General features: G+C 32.7%; 1 protein-coding gene across 2 annotated transcripts in view; it reads right to left on the bottom strand.

The window, feature by feature from the left end:
* The window catches only part of LOC144964778 (uncharacterized), a 303,554-nt gene that overhangs the window by 242,320 nt on the left and 35,228 nt on the right, over positions 1–26,006 (bottom strand). Inside the window, exon 1 of one of the 2 annotated variants that reach the window (XM_078899388.1) lies at positions 2,083–2,388. The exons of the other annotated variant lie outside the window; for it this stretch is intronic. The gene's annotated coding sequence lies outside the window, so the exon portion shown is untranslated. Of the gene's footprint in view, positions 1–2,082; positions 2,389–26,006 lie in introns of those variants that run through there. 2 annotated transcript variants of the gene reach the window in all.

Below are 26,006 nucleotides of genomic sequence, written 5' to 3'. Positions count from 1 at the left end.
TAAAAGGTTTGCTGAAATTAATATCGACAACATTTTTGGTTGACAGTTTTGTTTGGATTTGAAATGCATCCATAATTTCTCAACGACTTTTATTTTTACTAAAATCTTTTTCATGACATCGTTTTTTAAAATAGATTCTGTGACATGAATGCACGTTTTGATTCCTATGTCTTGTATGTTACCTGAGCGTGTGGTGCTTTTTCACTGGCAAATGCGTGAAATAGCAGATAAGTATAATTTTCACAATATGTTTATGTAAACAGCGTAGATGCCTTCATAACCCAATCTTTTCGTATCCTGATGCAAAACTACACCTATTTTTATTCTAGTTTTCAGCTATAATATTAACTTCTTGTTTGACACACAAAACATAAACACACGGGTAGACGTGGATTTTATGTTGAATTAGATGGTCGAGATGATTTTAATTATACTGATGCTGAAAAAAGTATGACGATGATGATAACGATGATAATGATGATGATGATGATGAAGATGATGATGATGATGATGATGATGATGATGATGATGATGATGATGATGATGATGATGATATTGATGACAGTCTTTTTAAAAAAAGTTGCAGGATCAATGTCTAAAATGAGTTGTAATTATCCATCTAAATTGTAAAATTCGGAAGCTACATTCGATTGTCTATAATTATATGATAATCATTTATCCATCATCAATATTAATCAAATTGTATAACCTCATTATTTCTAAAGAGATTGGGATATAGGTACTTAAAACTCAAAATAATTGATTGATTAACAACTTTTAAAATGATGTCAAACTGTAAACCCATTCATACATCAAAAACTAATAGGATTTGTAGTATAATCCAATGGAAAGGTTAAGCCATCGACGGGAAGAAAGAAAGTGTTTCCATTCATTAATATATGTAATCCGCCGCGTCAACCGGGAATCATATCGGAAGAAATGAGAGGAAGGAAAGTGAGATTCACATAAATAACTAAACATGAAAGTTAAGTATTTCGAAATTTTAAACCCCAATTCACTTATTTGAATGTATGTATTATGTTAATTCAAACCTTGTAAATTAAGCTTAAGATTCAATTTAATTTTACAAGCATCGGCTTTATAAAATATATAAATACTAACCTTTATATATGGGTATTTCCAGAGAATTAACTTTGCAATGATTCATTTATTCCCCCAGCAGCCATATAGAACTATAATTTTATTTCATACCGTACCAGTCACCTGTTAGTCATTATTTGTATTTACGCTCTTATAAAATAAAACACTGCCTATAGCCAGGTATTCATTCACACCTGAGTCAAACGATTCTGAAATATTACCGTTGTACGACGATTGGTCACAATGTATCTATAATGATATGATTTCGCGATACTGCCACACATTGCTAAAAGACCATTTTCTCAATTTGGCCAGAAAACGTAAAATTTCTTGCAACAACTCATTTTCTATATTATTTTTTTTCAAATCACTTTACAATTGAATCAGATTAGGTTAAGACAATAGTTTAGGTATTAACTAAAATTAAATTAAACACTGTTACTAACGTTGACAGTGATATCATGCTGGAAATTGTCATCAGCGAATTTTCTAATTACTTGTGACTGTTAATTGGCACGCTGTATAATTTCATGTTTTCCCCCCGAAAAAGAAGGTCCTATTATTTACCCATTTATTTCATTTGTTTTACCTGCCCATACCTAAAAAATAAATTAACATAAAATATTTTTTCTGCATGGCCAAAACGTCTACACTATTATAAGACATTTTTACTTTTTTTTGTTAAATAGTCCGCAGCATTGATACAAACACTTTTTAATAATAATAATAATAATAATAATAATAATAATAATAATAATAATAATAATAATATAATAATAATAATAATAATAATAATAATAATAATAATATAATAATAATAATAATAATAATAATAATAATAATAATAATAATAATAAATAATAATAATAATATTGTGTGTTACAAATTATGTACTAGTATACCTTGCATTTCTTATTTGTACCTTCCCCCCTCATACATACAACAAATTGTGCCCGATATTTAAACGAAATGAAAAATTACCTGTGTGTTGATGAATTGAATAAAAAGCCAATGAAATAGAAGCAATACTTTAGACTAAATCAATTGTATAACAGTTAAATGTAGTCCTATGAATATAAAATCCCAATGTATCTTCACAATAAACACGTGAATAAAGCATTGTCTTAAATCCAATAATTGACAGATCACAGTTCACGGAATACAATGACCACGAAATACACTTTGAGCGAAATCCATAGCCAAATAGATCCTTTACAATGACAGGCCGGCACTTTTCCAATACTTAACACTGCTCAAACCCCACTCTCACTCGTGTGCGTTATGCACTCACCAACGAACGGACGGCCGTTCACTACTTTTACGAGCAGTGCGACAGACAGGCTAGACGTTAGCCAGACAACACTCTTAGTTAGTTCATTGATTGAGCGGTCCCTGACTGAAATGTACGCACGATCTATGATGATAACAATGTTATGATGAAAATAAGAGAATGACTGTTGTTAATTAGATAAATATAAGGACTGCCATTATCGAGGAAGAATAACGAAACAGTAACCGTAAATGTCATATTATCAATATCTTCATTACTATCATTGTAATTGTCTCTATAACCTCTTCCTCCCCCTTTCTCATGCTTGTTCAACTTATTCTCCTTCTTCTTCTCCTCTACTTCCTCATTCTCCTCGTCTTCATTCTACTACTACCATTATTATTATTATTATTATTATTATTATTATTATTATTATTATTATTATTATTATTATTATTATTATTATTATTATTATTATTATTATTATTATCATCATCATCATTATTATTATTATCATTATTATTATTATTATTATTACTATTATTATTATTATTATTATTATTATTATTATTATTATTATTATTATTATTATTATTATTATTATTATTATTATTATTATTATCATTATTAATATTATTATTAATAATATTATAATTATCATTTTTATTATTATTATTATTATTATTATTATTATTATTATTATTATTATTATTATTATTATTATTACTATTATTATATTATTAACATTATCATTATCATTGCTATAATCATTATTATTATTATCATTGTTATTCTTATCATTATTGTTATTCTTCTTCTTCTTCTTCTTCTTCTTATTATTATTATTATATTATTATTATTATTATTATTATTATTATTATTATTATTATTATTATTATTATTATTATTATTATTATTATCATTACAATCCGTCATCATTATCACTTTATATATTTACTTATTTACGACACACTCACCACATATTATCATCAAACTGGATTATTTGATTCCAAGATTATGTATACGTTTAGACATTGAAGAAAATCCAAACAAATTTGGCTGTTTTCTCCCCTTGATATTATTAACATGATTTTTGTCAAAGATATCATATTTTGAATTGTATATTGGGTGCCAATGCCAACTACAATTAATCTTACGTCAGCATTAATAAGCTACCCAAGAGCAAACATGTATTACAAAGAATAAGAATTTATCTATTTTTCCAGTCATTACATATAAAACGCATAAGTTGGACTGGCGATTTCCTCACTAACAAAATGGTGGTTGAAATGAGCTCTTCTACATAGATAGAGAAAAAATTAGGGGACATCAAACATGAACATGAACTAAAGAAAAGGAAGTCCCGGAATTGAGGTGGGTTTTTTTTTCCAAGATGAGGGTAATTTTAATTGATCAATATTTAAAGGACGAGTTTTCTGGCCAAATTTTATATACATATTTTTTTCAGAATACGGCAATTAATTTTAATTATTTAAAACCTCTGCGACCAATATGTGCAGCCCATTGCCCTTTAAATGTCCCAAGTTGTGGCCCAATTTAATCTATCAATATAGGAAACATTCTGGCCAAAATATTAAACAGTGTTTTGAAAAGAGTAGGGCAGATTTAATCCAGTGTCAGCAGGATGCAATAATTGAAGAATTAACTACTAGCACAAAATGATAATAACTTCAAAGAGAATTAAAATTAATAGTATTCTTTTATAAAATTAAGAGCATCAACATTGTTAACGACATCCTATTAATTTCTGTTTCCTTTGTCTACCCCAAAAAGTTCAAGGAAGTGAGCCACACATTCTTATTTCATACATTTCACTTTGCTTGTTTTGCGCCCCTTTTTTGATTATAATTCAAATTAAGGGGCGGTTTTGGTCTTTTCTTTAAAAAAAATTACCTATATTGGGCAGTTTTATTAATTCTGTATCGTCATTATATGTTAAAAAACAACCTTTTTGGTGAAAATTATACATTATTTGTGTTGATATCCATTTTGCGACCTGATGTGGGGGTCTAGCATAAAAATATAACAATCCTGTGGCAAACTTTCCACAAAAATTAATGAAGGAATGACCTCCATATTCTCGCGCTTATCAAAGTTGTAGCATTTTGTGTCACTATAGACATTTTACAGCTTTAACTTATGGTATTTTATTAGGACATTGCAAAGTTGCGAAGCAAAATTAATGTTTTGACAAAATTGATGTTAAAATATTATAATTTGGATTATTAGTCAAAATACACATACCCTATCAAGAAAATCTCTCTATGGTGACATAATACATTATCTCTGTGAAAACTGTTGACATTTTCAGACAATTTCATTGAATATATTTTGGCAGAGTATCCCAAACCACTAGAAATATGAATATTGAGAAAATAGCAAAATTGTTTTCCGTTTTTCACACTTTTCTTATTACCTGTACCATTTGCGACTTCGTTTTTCGTGCTTTTATAATCTATTTTGAGAATTTGGGCTTCAATAATATTATTTCTAAGATAATAAATTATCATTTTCCATCAAAATGTTAAAATTAATTTTTGAAGGATTTGCCTAATAATTAGATCCAAACCGCCCCTTTAAGTCAGGTATTCCTTAACACATGCATGGGTTGGGGACGTGTACATATATATAATCTAAATCTAAGCAAGGACACAAAGCTATAGTTTGATATAAATTGCTATTATTGACACCATTCGGTCACTGACTTTGCCCAATGTCATAAAACATATTTTAAAGGTAAAATCATGTCAGCGTCATGATATTGTCTCGGAATCAATGTGATTTTATGTTGAGTGTAAGTCGTACACGAGTTACATTGTTCTTAACGCATAACAAAATCATAAAATACAAAACAAATTGAATATTTGCCCAAGTTGCGACATATTGTAACAATTATTATTTGTCGCCAATAGTTATTGAAATGCTCTATGCATCGAAAAGGAACATTCATTACAAATTTGTCAAATTTTTGGTATCTAGATATCGCTGTTACAGATAATCAAATACCAAACAAACAAACAAACAAACAAACAAACAAACAAATAATAATAATAATAATAATATAATAATAATAATAATAATAATAATAATAATAATAATAATGATAATAATAATAATAATAATAATAATAATAATAATAATAATAATAATAATAATAATAATAATAATAATAATAATAATAATAATAATAATAATAATAATAATAATAATATATACTGTATCCATCCCCCCAAAAAATGGAAATTCGTTTACAGACGTGGCATGCATGAAAATGTATAAACACAAAGTTGAGAATCTATGGCGACAATGTATATATATATATATACATTATATATTATATATATATGCAAATGAACAAAAATGTCTCATAGTCCATAATCTTGGTACATTTATAATCCCTTTCAACATGCGTTTGACACGCCTGCATTTATACATTCAGAAGTCTTAATTATTCAATAAAAAATGCAAATAATATCCGATGTCATGGTCATCGTTATCAAATATTATACCAGTAAGCACTCTATCAATGGCATTCTTAAAACAATCACTGGGGTAAAGCTTTTAAACAAATCTCCAACTTTAGATTATTCCAAATTGCTACAGCTATTTGAATTAGTGTATTGCTCATTATAAAGGAATTGGATCTTTCAATAAATGTCTTAGGCATATGTCCCTTCGCGAGGTCCCAGGTTCGAGGTTTTTTACCGAGATGAGGGTAATGTAAGTCCACTGAAAGAAATACACGTTTTCTGACCAAATGTTTAAATACGTGTTTTTCCAGAGTAAATTGCTTATAGTCAAAATGGCCAGAATTATAAAACATTAGTTCTTGGCACTTTAAAACTTTAAATTGATTCCTTTCAATAAAACGTTAAATCTATAGATAGATCGAAGATGACGTCACTCGGGTTTTTGTTATTGTTTTTTGCTATCCGCGTTTATGAGTAATTCTCACTGAACTGTTTTATCCGGACTATAAAAGTTCATGGTTACACAGAGTTTTGTGTGTTGGTCCGTTATACTTCCGGATGGCAATGTTGTGAACTTATTAGCCAAGCGCATACTATCTACACCATAGTCTCACATTTTAAAGTAGATATTAATCTATTTTTAGCACCAAAACCAACCTGACATGATGAGACTGGGGTAAAGTTTGTATGAGTTATTGAGGAAAAAGAACAGGTTTGTTAATAGGCAAAAAAAGAAAAAGAAAATATAATTAAATGTGAACCATCATCTCAAAGAGGTATGATACCGGGGTGGTTACGTATCTTGAAATTGCATTGAGAGTCATGATTGTTAAACTTGGGTAAAGTTTGTTTTATTGAGCAGAAATATTATATTTCTTTCATATGCAAAAAATAAAAAAAGGAAGAAAAAATACTCAATTTCATATTTCCTTTTATCTTGATTTTCAAGGAACTTTCCTACATCTGCTACTCAGAGACATAAAACCATTTTGAGACGAGGTGGTCAGATATCCCGATGTCTCCTTTGCTTTTAGAACAAACAATGAAATTAGGTATAAAACGACCAGAAACCACTCCAGATGTACATACATTATAACAGAGGCCTCTGTAGTTCAGACTACGTCAGAACTCAAACACGTTATATCATTCTAAAACGATAAACCTCAATGATTAAGATAAGAATGAGAAACTTATAAGCAAATGGTGTTGCTGTTTTTGTCTTCTAAATCTGTTCATCCTTAAGTCTAACATCAAAGAAACAAAAAGGTGGTTGAACGCCTATAAACTCATAGTTTGAATGTTTAGAAAAATGTGTCTATCCCCCCCCCCCCCCCCCACCTCTTCCAACCTCGTCTTCCTTTTGTCCTCTGTTATAAGCGACTGCTGTTTATTTGAAATACCATGTATACTTGGTTTCTATAGATAGAATACGTTTAGGTAAAATACCCAGCTGTTTCTCCCGTCAGATCAATCGTGAAAAGAAACTAAATGTTAACGTTTACAACCTGTTACAGGGATTTAAGTGAGAACTGGAAGTCTAAAAACAATTTAAAAGAACCGAAATATGTCTACTTCATTCATTTTAAGCAAAGCTCCAACTTCAAGGATTGAATTGAATCAAAATGAATTCCTTATCCAAAACATAAATATGTGGGATTTGGATGGCATTTTTATCCGTGATCAAAGTTTGAACATCTTTTTATTATTTCCTTTAGCGTGGGAGGGGGGGGGGATGAATCTCAACATTTGTCTAACATTAATCTATAATAGAACACTCGCTTCACACGCAAAGGGAACGATATTGATTCCGGGTGCAATCTAAATTTTTTTCTGACCCCCTGTCCATCCAGCAGTGGTGGGGTAGCTGGATCTGTTAGATCTGGGTGGAAAGTACTTTTCGATATACCAGGGTCATATCCAAAGTGTTGCAAACAATTACTATTGTCCGTTTTACGTTATAAAAACAGGATAAACTCCGGCTCCATGAGCCCAATGGCTTTGATGGAATAATCTATAAGGAGAAGGACTTATCTTGGCTTACTTCGGTTATCGTTCTCCCATCTAAGAATTCCTAGGTGACAGGATTTTAGAATGCCACCGGCACCGGGACCGAAGGGCTAAATGTTCATTTCTTTATTCAATAAGAGCCTGCAAGAAACCTCGTGTGGTAATTTTGCCGGATAAAATGTAAAATTTTAGAAAATAAATGTATAACAAAGGTACACAATTAATGTTTTATTACGAACTCTTTTTGTGATTTCTGTTAGCCTTCCTAACGGAGGTTCTGTGCTGGCAACTTTCATCTTATCTTTTAACCAATAATATACCAATATGTCCCAAACAATATTGTTAATATACAAAAGTCATTGTTATCGCAGCTGTCGGAAGATTAATGATACTTACTCTTGTTTATACTAGCCATTCATAGTATTGAAAATAACATTACATACTTCAATAAATTGATGTACTACTTATGGATATTTATATGAGTATTGACAGATATCAACCCAATTCATCCTTTCAATAGCAAGGTCAGACATTTCTTTATATTATCGCGTATCGACATAACCAGTCAATGAATGGAGTCTGCGTACATAAGATAAATATAAGCAAAGACAAATAGACCATTTTCTTCTTCAATACAAAGGAGTTGACTTCTCTGTGACTACAGAATTGAAAGGTTGTTAATCATAGTGTTGGTCTAATATCTTAAGTAAAGTAATCATAGCTCAAGCATCGATATTACACTGATAGACCTGACTGATGAGTTTGTTTTTGTTGTGAGAAGTGACTGTAGGGGAAAATACTGAAGAGAGTATATAGACATTCTCACACAAACATTTCGAATCACTGGAAGCTCTACAATGGGCCGTATTTAACGTAAAAAGAACACATGAGCTTTTATATAACTTCATATCACTAAATATACTCAAAGTGTTTTAAAAGAAGTCCTAAACTAACAGCAACACTGAACGTAATATGACTAAGCATGGGGCTTATTTGGCATTTTTGATTTCATATTACGACAGAGACAACAATGTTGCTGGCAAAATACTCATTTTGCATATGAGAAATAATGTAAGTAAAGCGCCTTTTCCAAAGACTCAAGTCTGCACAGTCAAAGTGGACTTGATCCGAGACGATACAAGTCAGAAGTCGAGTATCATACCACAAGATTACAAAATCTCAACAAAAAAACAAAGTAGCCCTTTAGAATCATATGGCCAATTACGGTTTATCCCTGTTGCCGTGGTGTGAAAAGGAAAGTAACAGGTTTGATGGGACTATACTTTATCACAAATTACATCAGATGTAACAATCCCAACTACTGAATTCCAATTAGGTGGACAAATAACCAGAGACCTGTTCTTTCCTTGCGAGACGAATGTTCTATCAACTGAGTTACAGGAATCCCCTAAACAAATCAGAATGATTATAATGAAATTACTTTCTTGTGAAAGCTCAAATAGTTTATGATTAAAGCTTTTCAAGACAGAAGGCCTCCTGCAGTAATAAGATTGCTAGAATTGCATTCAAAATGTTGCAACAATTTTGCATTTTATCTAGTCAAACCTGTCAGAAATAAATGAAAACTGATACTAATGTTTCGAATTGGTTGGTCAGTTTATGTCAAAAACTTTTTATAATGCCAATATGCCAGTACAACTTCTAGAAAATTGCATTTATTTCTCAGTTTAAAAAAGAGTGATGGTAATTAGTGCACTATCTGTTTGGACGAGAGAATAATCGTCGACCTTGATTGTTACTGTTTCATAGCGGGAGACGATCTATAATACTGCAATAAAACTTCTGTTCCTATGTAAGGCATTTATCACGTTGTATTTAAGCATATTTTGAGATTTTGATCTTTTTTATATAGCGCTATATCCACTAAAGGTACACAAAGCATTTACTAGGGGTCTCTAGCAACAGTAACACTCAACATGTAAGACGAGACATGAAACCTGTAAAACGCTTTTAATGGCCAGATACTCATGTTACACCTGATTACGGTGAGAGAATATGAGTAAAGAGCCTTTCCCAAGGACTCAACTATGCGTCGCTCAGAGCGAAGACTCGAATCCAGTACCTTTCGATCCGAAGGCGAGTGTCATGCCAAAAGACCAAATAGCCGCACAATAAAAGTATATATATATATATATATATATATATATATATATATATATATATATATATATATATATATATATATATATATATATATATATATATATATAGTTTTTTAAAGTCAAATAAGATTCACAAAAATTAGTATTTCCTCATTATACTTATTTTAAGTCTTAAAGGGGATAAATTTGATCCTGTGTAAGCTTGAAAAAAGGACTATAAATATTTAAAATATTATTTATAGTTCTCAAAATTGTGTTTTTTCCCATCAAATGTACCACCATGACAATTTTATGTAAGGTAAGGATGTAAGTGTTTGGTAGTGGCAGTACAAAGTTATAATCAAGTCTAGTATTTATGCACTGGCGTCCGAAAACCCTGTTTGAAACATTATACTATTTGTCTGAGTTTCTCCTTTTCTTTTATACACAATTGCGAGAAATATGTCGGAAATTGCTTGCCATGATGCTTATGCAGTTTATCTTTTTATTGATTATGGTCTTGTTGCGAATCACGCATCCATTTTTATGGTCTGTGAAGTAAAAATATTCACCCCAAAAACTCGTCCGTTTCTAATGTCCCAAACGCATAGACCTTCACATTTCAGATTTGTCTTGTTTCTCGTGCTTTTATATCGTCGTTGGTCATTGTTCCGTTTCCCGTGGTCGTTCTTTCCGTTCCATTATTTCTGATGCCATGGCAGGTAAGAGAAGCTGTTCGTCCTTAATACTTTTATCTGTAATGATCCAAACAAGCCTGGCTCAAGAGTAATGTTCTTAACTTTTTAAAATAACACCTTTATTCAAAAACGTACAAATGCATAGTTTCCAAATTGATGGATAGATGTTTGTGTTCTACAAACTAAGCTAGGACTGTGATTTGTTTTGGAAGTCGACGAGACATTTTTGTTTGATATTCATAGTTTGGGACGATCTTCTAATGAAGCTAACGTTTTTAGTGAAAATGTGAATTTGCGGCCGTGTTCAGTGAAATTTCAATGTTTAAAAGAGACTTTTAATACATAAGTTATTTCATGAAAGAGTTACATCAAATTTTTCTGGATACTTTTTCTCTGTGCAGCGGATTGTTCGGAACATCACCTAATCACGGAAAATGTTCGTCCTTCTAATGATCTGAACGCATAATATTATCATTTACAAAGAGGGACATACTGAGAAGCTGTTTGTTGAAAAAGGCAATGCAAAGTGAATTTGTTTCACATTCACACTTTAGACCAAGGTGTCTATTTCCTGAAAGACTAATTTTCCCCCCAGCAGTTCTTTTATTTTTTATTAAATCGGACGGTCATACGATGTTCAGATCCTAATGTTTTCTTGAAGATTGTTATTTGTGTTTTTTGAGTTTGGTTATTTTGGTAGAATTACATTTTTATTGAAGTCTCCATCATTTTTAATCCGCTCAGCAATTTTCCTGTTCTATCAAATCTTATTTTGGGTAGACCGTTATAAATATTGTGACGATTACGTTGGACAAACTGTGTTTGTCCTTGTAATGTTCCGGTCATTATCTGGTTGACTTGTTTCTCATTCCTTAACTCCTATTATTGTTATCATTTCTGGACTTGTTAATCGGATCTGAATAGTTATGTTTTCTATTTGGTGATCTTCATGGGTGTCATCTTTATTCAATCTGCAATACTTTTCGAAATAGGGTTTGGAATGTCGGGCATCGGACAAACTAACGGCTCTGTCCTCGTAATGTTCCTACCGTTTTCTGGCTGTTTGTTTTCTTTATCTTTTATTCCTTTCATTATAATATTTTAAAGAACTTGTTGATCAGGCTAGATACGTTTGTTTTATAATCAGTGTTTTATCGTTTATCAATGTACAATCGTTATCAAATTTGGGTTAGGAATGTCGGGAAAATTACATTGGGCAAACATTCATTGTTGTCCTTGAAATGTTCCTACCGTTTTCATGTTGTTTGTTTTCTTTATTTTCTACTTGTTTGATTATATGTTTTGTTTAACTTTTTGAAAAGGATAAATAGTTCTGTTGTTTATAAGGTGTTATAACATTTATCAATCTACAATCTTTATCGAATGGAGTTAGAAATGTTGGAAACATTACATTGGACAGACATTGTTGTTCTCGTAATGTTCATGCCGTACTCATCTTGTTTTCTCTATCTTTTATTCTGTTAATTATGGTTATGTTTTAACTTGTTGCTCAGATTAACTACGTTCGTTGTCTATTTTCTTGATCGAATTAGAGTGAGGAATGTTCGAACATTACATTGGACAAACATGGTGTTTGCCCTTGTAGTAGCGTTCCTGTTGTTTTCTTGTTGATTGGTTTCTTTATCTTTTATTCTTTTTATTATTTTCGAACCCGTTCATCTGAGCTATGTAATTCTGAGATGTGTGGCAATTTTTGAACATGGAAATGATGGGGTCGTTACAAAGTGTGTCCTTATGTTCTGTATGTTCTGGTTTTCCTTTTGACAATTTAATCCTTATCCTATTCTTTTATTTTGTATATATTCCTTCTATTTCGAACGTCCTAGGATTGAGATGTCATCTGGGTGGTACTTCACTATGGTGTTTTGATTTTATCTTGCATCTTTTTTATTTGGAATTTTTTAGTAACTAGTTATATTTTTTAATTCATTCTTTATCGAGCAGCGGGGGGGGGGGGGGGGGGGGGAGGTTGATACCAACTGATATGTTTTAAAATATAATGTTATTGTGCTATTTTATCATTCGGCTTGTTTGAATTATATTTCCTTCGTTTATTTCCCTACATGATCCCATTGACATAGTTCAGCACCATCTCCACCTCAGTCTGTTCTGGCAGTCCCATCTTCATCTCCTCAGTCTACAGACAATCAGGACACGTAATTCTACTCAAAACGGGAGTCACTATTGTAACAGCTCATTCTCCTATATTAGTATGGATCTTTAAAAATATATTTAAAAGAAAGAGTGGGGGGCTGTTAACATGACATGATTTCACAACTGGCCTTTTGATTTCTCAGCTTTTCATGGGTTGGTAATTAATTTCATTTTAGAATAGCTATTAAGATAGCTTACCGATACCATATTTCACCTGTTCCTGATTAATTAATTTCGGCATGTTACTTGTGTTTGGTTTTAGTTGCTTTAGTTTTTTTTATGTTCATAATTTGCTTTTAAATTTCTCATGAATCTGCTTAGCGTCTACAGGTGGGATGTAATGTTCAAGTCATTTTCTATGGTGTGCCTGGAGTTACTCACCTATGTTGTGGCATTGTAAGTTGTGGTGCTTGTCATTTTATATTACCTTCGGTCTCCAGTATGTTTTGATACATTTTCTATATATTGTGGCTGACTGTGAGTAAATGCAGTCTAGTGCTTTTTTTCCATCCACAAGATAACACTTCTTTGGTATTAGTGTATCGTGGTATAATCAGGTCTAAGGGACAGCCGACAAAATTGTTGGAAATTTTCTCTCAGAATATGGCAGCTATTTTCAGCCCATATTCTTAAATAAAATGCAGAATAATGATGTAAATAGGTAACAAATTGGGCAATACTATCGGAAATTTGACATGACTAGGCTTGTGTAATGCCATTTTTTTCTCCGACCTATTCGTCATTCCTGAATGTGTATTTTGTAAAGTAGCATACTGTTGATTACACTATTCTATTGTGCTTCTTGTTTTTATACAAGTCTTTTTGCATCAAAAGGCTAACTCATCTTGATTTTTAATTGTTCCTTTCTTAATTCTTTATTGTTGATAAGATGTTATCCGGCGAAATCGGTGTCCAGTTCATAAAGCAGATTCGTCGTGGAGAATATGTATGGCCAAATGTGGATGACATATCCCTTGTTCCAATATACATTGTGAAAATTCTGCCAATCCCATCCATCACAATAAATAATCGGATCACGATAAATGAATTTTCTTAACTTCTTTATATCCTTGTTGTTTTGCTCAAAGTATGTCTTATTTCAGATTGTGTTCTCCTTGTTTCAAGTCTGAGTCGATAGTTATGGTTATAAGATGTCTGTTTATAATAGAAACACAATGGGGAAAAACAACAAATTTGAAAATTTTTCGTTATCTCGGAGCTCTCATTCTTTCCAATGACGCTAAGCTTAATACACCACTCACGTAGATATCCCAGTATCATTTAATAATAAAGTCTTACATATTATAAAAAATAATTACTTAAATTTCTGACCCATTATTCCTTTATTTCTGTCTGTTGTATGCATATGGGTTGGTTTTGATTTATGATGATTTGAGAATCAGATTTTTACTGTAATTTACTCCAAATCATGTTGCAAATTTCATTTTCAACATTTTTGCTTTTGTAATCCTAATGTTATAGTCCAACTCTTTAACAGCATTAAAGACATAGCGTTTTGTTTTTATGTAATGGCAAGGTTTTAAGGGTTTTAACATTCATTTGTACTTAAGTAGTGTTTCTAACATTGCAACCCATTATCTTGCGTTTTGTCACCTTGTAGTTGTAGGCTCCTATAGTATTTCCATTTCTGGAATGTTATATATATATATATATATATATATATATATATATATATATATATATATATATATATATATATATATATATATATACATTTATAATATACATCTTCCTGGTTTTGGTTTATGATCAGTCTCATGGGTTGTATTTACGTATCTGTTATGGTCCGTTTGTCAGGTAATGTTCCTCACAATATTTAAATTTTTGCTATTAAATTTTGATATGCACCTCTTTTGTTCTGGGTGGGGTTCCTGACCTCCCATAGTGGGCAGGGAAGCACTTACTGTCTTCTATCCCCCTATATCCCATTACCACCATGCGTTCTGTCTTTGTCTTGGAATGAGATTACTTGGTTGTGTCTGGCCCTGGTCGGTTACCCTAGCTGAGAAGTAAACAGTCAAATTTATAGTTAAGAGTTTTGAGAGACATGTTTTGTCTTGTAAATCATCTCTCTGTTATATATATATATATATATATATATATAATATATATATATATATATATATATATATATATATATATATATATATATATGTAAACATTTGAGTGTATTCCTCTTAGTGGGGGGCCATTGCTAATGCCAGGATGAGACTTTTAGGTGATCTCAGACTAAGTACACTGATAGTTTGCTATATTTGTTCCCTATTTAAATGGATTTCCCTTTGTCTTACTTTTTCTTGTGTGCTTTCAATTGTAAATCTATTTTTTTACTCTTTCATTTTCTTCGCTGAACTGATCTAAATATGTAGCAAGCGTCATAAAATGCCTTAAAAATAAAAACAAATAACTCCATTGTTGCTGAATTAGATATTTTGATTTGCCAAAGGTTTTTTTATCCCATTGTTGTACGACCCTTTGTTCATTGTATAAATTATTTAATAATTATATTTGTCAATCATTTGGTTGACCATAGTTCGCCCTGTAATGTTCCTCACTCTTCACTTGCAAATGAAATTTTGCATGATATTATTGCAACCCGCCCAGTATTTTTGTATTTGGATGATATCATTGCAACTCAATATTTTTTGTATTTGTTATTTTTGTTGTTGATATGTTAAGTTACATAGACAAATTAAATGTGTTACTTTGACTTGTAGCCTAATATTGGACCTCTTTGTATGTATGTGTAATGTTCCTAACCATTTGATTTACATACCTTTGGGATTCAATTATCACAAAACCCAAGGTCCCTAGAGATCTAATGTTTTCTGATATCATCCAGCAAACATGTTACAGAATGTTTAACCTTCTTGGGTGAGTTTTCAAATTTAACCTCTATGTTACTTTTTGTAAACAATGCCGATGGACCGACCCATTTATACGCAATACAAATAAAGAGCCTACAGCGCCTTATAGAAATCCGTAAGCGTAGCCATTCAACTCTATAACCAACAACCTTCAAATAGAAATTGGGTTAATGGAAATAATTACCTTATTTGATTGAGTTCAGTGCATAAAATACATTTCAAATATTGGTTTCAGTGGTTAATCACATTCGTAACATATGTTTTTCTCCCCCACCCTCTACCCCCGACTCTCTTTCATGAAGAATTGAACATAGGTTAGTCAATTAAGAAAACCAATTCAAATTCCCTTACATCGACACTAATTGTATGTTTATTATTGATAATTTATTAAATAAATACCCGTGTTAAAAAGTAATTTGTTTAATGTACACACACAAAAATTGACAATTTGTCTTGGCAAGATTCTGTAATACAGATAGGTAGTATACTATCTGATGATGAGATATATATTCATACACATGTATTCAGATTGCATCAGCAGGTGTCAGCAGGTGAATTCTCCGCGATGTTTACGTTTCATTTTTGTGTTGTTAAATTCGTTGTAAAATGTAGATTTAGCATAATATCTTAAGTATAAATACAAAAGTGAGTGCAGAAGACCGTTTAAACGAACACACACACACACACACACACACACACACATACACAAAAAATAATAATAATAATGCTGAAAACTTATATAGCGCTATAACTCCGAGACACCCGACTCTAAGCGCTTAAATTACAAATTACTTTGGCTGAAACATACTCATTCACAAACACAAGCATACAGATACACGCACACATACACACATACACACACATACACACATACACACACACAACACAACACAAACCAGACCTATCTTGCTTCTCATACCATCTACTAAAGATGAAACAGATATGTTTTAAGCGAACGTTTAAAAATAGACAAAGATTCTTTTTCACGAATGCTCTCTGGTAAGGCGTTCCAAACAGAGGGTCCGAAATGAGAAAAGGATCTCATGCCAGCATTTTTCCTTATTCGAGGGACAACTAGTTTGGTGGAATCACTGGCCGACCGTAAGGGGCGGGGTTTTGCATATCTTTCAATTAGTTCCGAAAGGTACGAAGAGGCAGTGCCTTCAAGACAACGATACACTAAAACACAAACTTTAAATTTAATCCTTCTCTCAACAGGCAGCCAATGCAGGTCATGAAGCAGAGGTCTGGCAGAACCTACGCTTCATGAATACTAGTCTGGCAGCGCTGTTTTGGACAATCTGAAGACGTCTCAGAGTATATTGCGAAACGCCAAACAACAGAGCATTACACAAATCCAATTTCGATAGTACGAGGGACAAAACCAGGTGTTTGGTCACATCCTCAGATATGAACCGTCACAGGAAGCAATCTTTTTTAGTTGGAAAAAGAGAGATCTAACCAAATTATTAAACCGATGCTCAATCGACAGTCCAGAGTCTAAGAATGTGCCAAGGTTTTTCACATTGTCAACAATTTGAATGGAGGCATCCCCCAGTTCAAATCTGTTTCACATTTCCACGTCCTGTTCCCAACATACAGCACCTCATGCAGCTTCAGTCTGTTCTCATTCATCAATTTCTTAACACTTTGGATACAATTCTTACTATCTGGTGATACTTCTTGTAAATTTCTCGTATTGGAAACCCAGTACAATTGCGTACCATCAGAGTATTGGTGGTAAGACAGACCGAAGCTTCTGATGATTTTAGACAGAGGGCCAACGTATAAAACAAAAAAGAACCGGTCCAAGTACTGAACCCCGGCCGGGGAACCCCACAATCAAGAATAATTTCCTCAGATCTATATTCATCCACCGTAATAATCTGTTTACGATTAAACAAATATGACCAAAACCAAGCAAGCGCGGCACCAGACACGCCATTAGTAATTTCAAGACGTTTGAGGAGAAGATTGTGATCAATAGTATCAGAAGCAGACGATAGGCCAAGCAAATTCAGCAAAGAACATGAACCATTGTCTATAATATAGAGGAGATCATTAACAACCCTAACAAGTGCGGTTTCCGTCGAATGATGTTGCCTATAAGCCGACTGAAATTTTTCTTCAAGACAATTATTTCTAAGATGAGACAGCAATTGTTTCAAAAAAGCTTTTCTAAGATTTTAGAGAAAAAAAGGAAGATTAGAGACAGGGCGATAGTTTTTTAAAGTTCTCTTTATATAGATCCGTTTTTTTTTCTAAAGGAGTTTGACATGAACAACTTTGTAAATGTTTGGTACAGCACCTGACTGCAACGAATTATTAACAATACATGTAAATGGTGTTAAAATTACATCAATGCACTTTTTTTTAGTATGGCAGTATTTCCAGCGTACTCAAAACTTGTAAAATCATCATGGTGGAGTGATATCATATCAAAGAGTGACAAGTTGTAAATAATTGCAATCCCACCTCCTTTCCTACCAATGCGTGGAAATGATTTAACACAAAAGTCTTTGGGTGTAATTGATTTCAGAACTGGGTCATCATATGAATGATTAAGCCATGTTTCTAAGATGATAAAAATAGTAATTTTGTGGTCTTCAATAATGTCGATTATATCTCGAGTTTTATTACGGCACGATCGAACATTTAGTAATCCGATTTTTAAACGGGTATGGTCATTACGTGCAGATTGTTGTTGTTGTCGTTATTGGTCGAAACGGTTCACACACACACACACACATACACACACACACACACATATATATATATATATATATATATATATATATATATATATATATATATACTAGTAAGAAGCCCGCAATTTCGCGGGGAAAGAACTATTTTCATTCGATATTGTACCCACCATCATTTCATGAGGGCAGATTGGTAAGCAACGTTGTCTGTGTAACTTGGTACATCCTCTGTTGATTTTTCTGTGTGGCCCAACATTAAGTGTAAGCCACTATAGCCTCTGACCCGTGACACAGCAACATACAGTTGTCCGTGTGTGAAAACAGGTTGTCATTAAGAAAATCAACTGCTAAAATAAACCTGAAGTAGCAGACATGAGCAGAGTTGAAAGACGATCCTGGGATCGAGAACTTACCTTACATTACAGTACTCGGTGATCATGTTTGGTGGCGTTTTTATGCACCTCCGATGGAGGTATACAGAAATGCACCGTTTTTATGCACCTCCACTGGAGGTGTACAAAAACGCACCGTTGATTAATGAAAATGTTGCTGCTTGAAGCTCGAAGGAAAAAATAACGATAAGTGTTGAATTGTAAGCCTCAATTTAATAGACGAAGACATACTGTGGGCGTTTCTGATTTCCCATTTATCAACAAAACACGACGAATAAGACACTAAGGACGAATGAGAGATGTGTAGTGTGAATGGCGTAGATAAGGTAAATAGACATAAACAATGATGGGACAGGAAGTTTTTGAAAAACAACAACAAAAACAACAACAACAACAAAAGAAGAAGAAAAAAAAACCCAATAAAATGACAAAGACACGGTAAACGAATAAACTGATGATAATGATAAAATATTATAAAATGATAACAATCGACGTTTACATATAAATGCACGACGATAACACACTGAATGGTACCGATGTTGTTTTTTAAAAAAATATAATAATAATAATAATAATAATAATATTAATAATAATTATTAATAATAATAAATATAATAACAACAACAATAATGATAATAATAATAATAATAATAATGATAATAACAATAATAATAATAATAATAATAATAATAATAATAATAATAATGATAATAATAATAATAATAATAATAATAATGATAATAATAATGTAAGGTTTTAAATATATGTCCAGTAACTATAACAACAAAAATGATGTCTTTCTCAATAAAGTAAACTTTTTTTTAAAATTGTCCACAATGGGATTGAACCCAGTACTTTCAAGGTTAGAGTCTGACCGCTTATCCACTGCGCTACGGAGCCATCTGACTGTTCATAACATTTAAAAAGGTCTTTCTAAAACCTTATATTTTACCTTCAATCAAACTTCTATTTTCTGGTTTTAAATTTCGATTTTTTAGATTATATTATTATTATTTTTTAATTTATTACCAAAGAAATTAAACCTGGGTATTATCCACCAGAAACCATACCACTGAAAGCATCATAGGGGCAATAATAATACTTGATGTCATAAATAGATGAAAACTGTTGAAAACTTAGTTTAGATCTGAATTCCGTAAAGTAATTAAGTGAATACATTTCGAATGCAACGATTTGCGTAAAAACGTCAAACTGACAACTTTTTACAGTGTCCAGATTGGTTGTATTTGAGAGTGTTAGTGTCGTCGGTACGTATTTTATGATATCTGTTTGACTCAACGAACTTTCAAACTGACTTCAAATTATAAAAGGAAATCAAGTTATCTGTTTATCTATCTGTAAAAAATACATTTCTAATTTTCAAATCTTTCAGTAGAGTTGTGCGCCGTATCATTTTTTTATTGACTCAAATAAGCACAATGTTCTCCACAAGGCTATATTTTTTTAAAGAAAGGATATATATATATATATATATATATATATATATATATATATATATATATATATATATATATAATTTGCAAGAAAAGTTAAGTAAATAATCTTCTAGAACGTCTATACAAATCAACATTTGTCCTCCGCCTTGAATCGTATTATGTCGGGATGATTCAGAAGGATTCACAATCAATACTTTGAGACTTGGAATAGGTTTATATATATAATGAAGATGACGTCACTCAGGTCTTTATTATTGTTTTTGCCATCCATGTTTATGAGTAATTCTCACTAAACTGTATTAACAAGACTATACAAGTTTATGGTGTGTGTCTTGGTCTGTATTACTTCCGGATGGGAATGTTGTGAGCTTATTAGCCAAGCGCACACTATCTTTATGATCTATAGATAGAATGCGCTTGACCAAGGAGTTCACAACATTGCCATCCGGAAGTATAACGGACCAACACACAAACTATGTGTCACCATGAACTTTTATAGTCTGGTTAATACAGTTTAGTGAGAACAACTCACAAACGCGGATGGCAAAAACAATAACAAAGGCCTGAGTGACGTCATCTGCATACTATCTATAGATAGTATGCCCTTGGCAAAGAAGCTCATAACATTGCCATCCAGAAGTATAACCGACCAAGATACAAAACGGTGTGTATTCATGAACGTTTATAGTCAGGTTAATACAGTTCAGTGAGCATTACTCATAAACGCGGATGGCAAAAAAACAATAACAATGACCTGAGTGACGTCATCTTCGAACTATCTATAGATAGTATGCACATGACGTCACTCAGGCCTTTGTTATTGTTTTTGCCATCCGCGTTTGTGAGTTGTTCTCACTAAACTGTATTAACCAGACTATAAAAGTTCATGGTTACACAGAGTTTGTGTGTTGGTCCGTTATACTTCCGGATGGCAATGTTGTGAACTCCTTGGCCAAGCGCATTCTATCTATAGGTAGTTGCGCTTGGCTGAGATGCTCACAACATTGCCATCGGGAAGTATAACGAATCAACACACAAAACTGTGTGTAACCTTGAAAGCATATAGATAGTATGCAGTTGACGTCACTCAAGCCTTTGTTATTGTATTTTGCCATCCGCGTTTGTGAGTGATTCTCACTATAGTGTATTAACCAGGCTATAAAAGTTCATGGTTACACATAGTTTTGTGTGTTGGTCCGTTATACTTCCGGATGGCAATGTTATGAGCTTCTTAGCCAAGCGCATACTATCTATAGTCTGGTTAATACAGTTTAGTGAGAATGACTCATAAACGCGGATGGCAAAATTCAACAACAAAGCCCCGAGTGACGTCATCTTCGTTCTATTTTTTAAATATTTTTCTGATTATTTAATCTAAAATTAACGTTAGTGCATCTTGTTCAACCTGTTATCAAAGTGACAAATTAGGGAGCGGGCACTGGCCTAATATAGAGATCTGAAAAAGTGTGTGTGAAACAGTGGTTTGTAACACGCTGTCAAAGAATGGTTATTTACTTTGTGAAATGAAATTACAGATATATCTTATTCATGTAAAATCAACAAAAAGTTACAATAAAATTACTGGATGGTTTTACCTTTCAGAATTTAAGGCAGCCTGTTGTAATTTTTTAAAAGTTATGCAGCTTGGACGTTGACAATTGATATTGAAAAGAGAATTGAAGCATTTGAAATATGGTTGTACAGGAGAATTACAAAAAAGTTGTGAAAAGAAAGAAAAACAATAAATATATCTTAGAAGCATCTGACGCAGACGGAACTGAAAACCATCAAAAATATTTGTGTAATAGTCATATTAGAAGGCATGAAACAATGCAGAGGAAAGGAAAGACGAAAAGCTAGGGAGAAAAATTGGCAGCAAAATATCGAAAGGTGGCATAAATGAAGATTAACGAATGTTGCAAAATAGCCCTTGATAGAGATGAAAAACTATGGCATCCAACCTCTGGAAAAAAGGAGCCCAGATGAGATCAGTTGTAGTTTTATTTTCACAAGTCACGTCTTTATTTCACTACCCTGCCGTAATAAACTATGTAACTGCCAAATCTAATTCAGTCAAAAAAGTTTTCTTTCTTACAACCATAGATAATCCGCGGGTCAAAATGTTTAAAATTTTGAAGATATCTTCATTTATCGGCATATGAAATAAAAGGAGCCCTGGCAAAAATGAAAAAAAGCGTTTTGTCCATGTACTCCAGACTTCAAAGCAGACTGTGTAAAAGCAGTGATGGGTTGATCAACAATAATTGAGCTAATGAAAAGTTCTCAGACAGAATCATTTTTGTTTTTGAAAACGCGTGTAAAGCAATATTTTCTTTATTTTTCTTCTTTGCTGAGTGCTCATCTATACTTCCTGTCCCTCTTAGTCATGTGTCACATAAAAGAGAAGACATTGATCTTTCGTTACGACTAATTTTTGTAAAATGTATTATCCTCTTCCTATCATCTCTCTGTAAAAAGCAAAGCAGGATTAAAGAAACACAAAATGAGCTGAATATTAATTTATTCAAAAGACAATGACAAACGTTTTCAAATCCTTTGAGGATCCTTAGACATGTTTTGTTCCAGTTTGATTGACAAGCTGCTGATGTAGTGTGATAAGTCCTCACATTACCTGCCAAACTAAATCAACTAGATCGTCTATTGGCCATTTTGTTTAATTCATTCATCTGTTACGCTGTTCTTCAAAGATTACAAAAGTTAAATATGAAGTTTAGAAAGGACCAATATCAATTTAAATCAGTAACGCGGCCCAGAACATTTCTCTCATGGAATGACAATCCACAACGTCTAAACCAGACATGGCAACCTTTACTTTGTGATTGAGCGGGCGTCCTGAGAAAATCAAATTGGAATTCTAACCCGGCATGGTCATCCAAGATAATTGTTCACAAACTCATCCAATTCGATTGATCATACGATTTATAACAACTTTTTCAAAACGTTTTTAAATTCATTAAAACAGGACACTCTTTTCTTACGGTATACTCAACAACTATTTCTACTCCAACGACATTAGAAATAGAGAATGGGTTTTGAGGAAAACGATAAATAAAATAAAAGTAAATATGTTGTGATATAAATAAAATACGATTAAGGGAAAACCAACGAATTCTATTGCAAATTACTGTAGACAAAATATGTCATGGTCTAATGGGTACGCCATGGTCAACAGCAATGCAAATGGAAGTATCGACCTGCTGATGCCTATTGATTTCTAAAATGTTTTGTTTTTGCTTGTGAGGATGAAAAAGTTGTCTTTATTTCTTAGTTTGGTTTGATTTATTTTGATTGTTGTTATCAGTATACAGAATGTTGAATCTATCTATATAAGGCGTAACCTTCGGTGAGGCGACATACTCAAGGCCATAGAGCAGGATGGATGTAATATGAACCGTCAATCTGCCGTACCCTGAAAAAAACAAACTTATTTTAAAATTAATGGCCAAGTCCGAGGTTTACGCGGTTTTGCCAAGGCGATATTTTAAGGACGAGTTTTCTGGCCAAATTTTCGCTGTGTGTTTTTTTTTTTTCTTCTTTTGTTCAGAGGACGGCAGCATACCACTGTCCATACCCCGCTCCCTTCCACCCCCCCCCCCACCCCATTGGTGAATGGTTTTACTCAGACGTTGACCTGCAAAGTCGCTTGACTTGAATTTGATTAAAAACGTCTGGCTTTGGTTAAAACAATCCTTTGAGAAATACCCTGAACCAATTTTCACGCAAAATTAACTAATGCACGCGATTCAGATAGAATAGGAAGCATTGCCGTCTGAGCTCATACGATATTTACATATTTTAATGTCTGAACCAATGATAAATGTGAAAACATCGGAGACGCGTCTGCAGTTTTGAGAAGCAGCAAATTGAAGTTTATAAACATGATGAAGTCTCATTTATTGAACAGTAGTATTGTCATTTAACCGATCCAACCAATATATATATATATATATATATATATATATATATATATATATATATATATATATAGTGGGAAGTGAACCATATGGAGTTGAACTGCGAGAAGACAGAAATAACGGCCATACGTATTCGATGGAGTCTTAGCAAGCTTGATCATCTTTCCATAACTATTGATGAATCCACAATTTTCTTTTTCATGATTGATGTAGTTAGGAATTTTGGTGTTGTGTCGGACTCGTAGCTCACAATGACGCACACATGATAAGATATGATAGGACATCTGTTTTTTCACGTTAAAAAGAGCAGGAATATTCAGCGTTGATCACGAGGTATGTCAGCGACTTTTCAATGAATTGTTTTATAGGTGTTATTTTCTCAAAATTAAATTAGTAAAACTTTCTCCTTTTTGGAGCATTTGATGAAAATATCAGATGGTCTAAAAAGAATCCAAAACAACGCAGCGTGGCATAACTCATCTTGAAGCAAAAGAAACGTGATTACGTAAAGCCACTTATTTCAACACCATTGGTTTTCTGGAGGAGAACAAATTCGTTTCCTTTTTTCCCCCTTCAATTCACACACTGTTTTAACATCATTCATATTCATCATTGTTGGATAAAACTGTTGCATCATTGCTGTTTTTCTGATATTTCTTTTTGTTTGTCCGGTGTTTGTTTTTGGTTTGATATTGTTTGTTATCATTTTTACTATTTATCTACAATCCATCAATCTATATACGTATCCATTGTATTTCTTTTTGGATCGCTGGTTTTCCTTGTCTGTGATACTGACACAATCGGTAGTATTGTGTACGCTTGAGGGTGTTATTCATAAAAATGGTGTCAGTATTTGAATAGGCTCTCCAACTACTTGTGTAGTATCGCTCTTCGTGAGTTCAGACTCGTTAAGTTTTCATGTGACAATGAGACTTAACTAAATTTTTGTAAAAAGATATTTCTCACTCAATTTGACTGACTGACTTTCGCATTCTAAACATTTGATTATGACGCCTCGCTAACCTCTCTAATCGCCTGCGTCAATTCCTTCCACAGGCCACGGATTTTTTTGTGGTGGATGCTAAGGTCTGAACATCCTTCATTGATGACTTTGAAGGTGTTTTAGGCTATTTTATTTAGGACAATGTGACGTGGCGAGAATGGTTTTCCTTCACATTTTTTGTTGACCTGTTACTATAATTAAAGACCTGGCGTTTTTATCAAGGGAAGATAATGCCGACCTTAATAAAATACAAGTTAAAAAACAACAACCAATTGAGCTGTGATATAGCGAAAAATCCAATAAACGTGTTCAAAACGCTTACAAGGGGTTCACAGTTCCCAGCCATCAGTAACATTTAATATGAGAAACGAGACAGGATACCCAGTTAGGCGCGATTACAATTTCTTTTCCGACAAGACAACGCTGTTAACGACCAGGTACTCTTGATTAAGGTGAGAGAGTGGGTGTAAAAACCTTTTTCACGAACTCAATTATGTGTAACCTAGAACGTGACTACAAAACTGGACCTTCCGATCCAAAGGCGAATGTCAAACCACAAGACCACATTGCCGATTTGCATCGGTATTACTGCTCTTTTTTGTGAAACCAACGAAAAGTTGTGATATTGGGTTAGAGTAACATCAACGGTGGCTCGGGAAGAATAAACCAGTTAATCTCTGTACTTTGGAAAAACACGTATTAAACAATTTGGCCAGAAAAATCATCCTTCAAATATCAGTCGATTTAAATTACCCTCATCTTTGCAAAATAACTATCAAATT

This window comes from Berghia stephanieae, chromosome 2, assembly GCF_034508935.2.
Source record: "Berghia stephanieae isolate SIO BIC M18660-M18661 chromosome 2, UCSD_Bste_1.3, whole genome shotgun sequence".
Lineage (NCBI taxonomy): Eukaryota > Metazoa > Mollusca > Gastropoda > Nudibranchia > Aeolidiidae > Berghia > Berghia stephanieae.
Note: the sequence above shows the minus strand (reverse complement) of the source record. Positions and strands in the feature narration are given on the sequence as shown.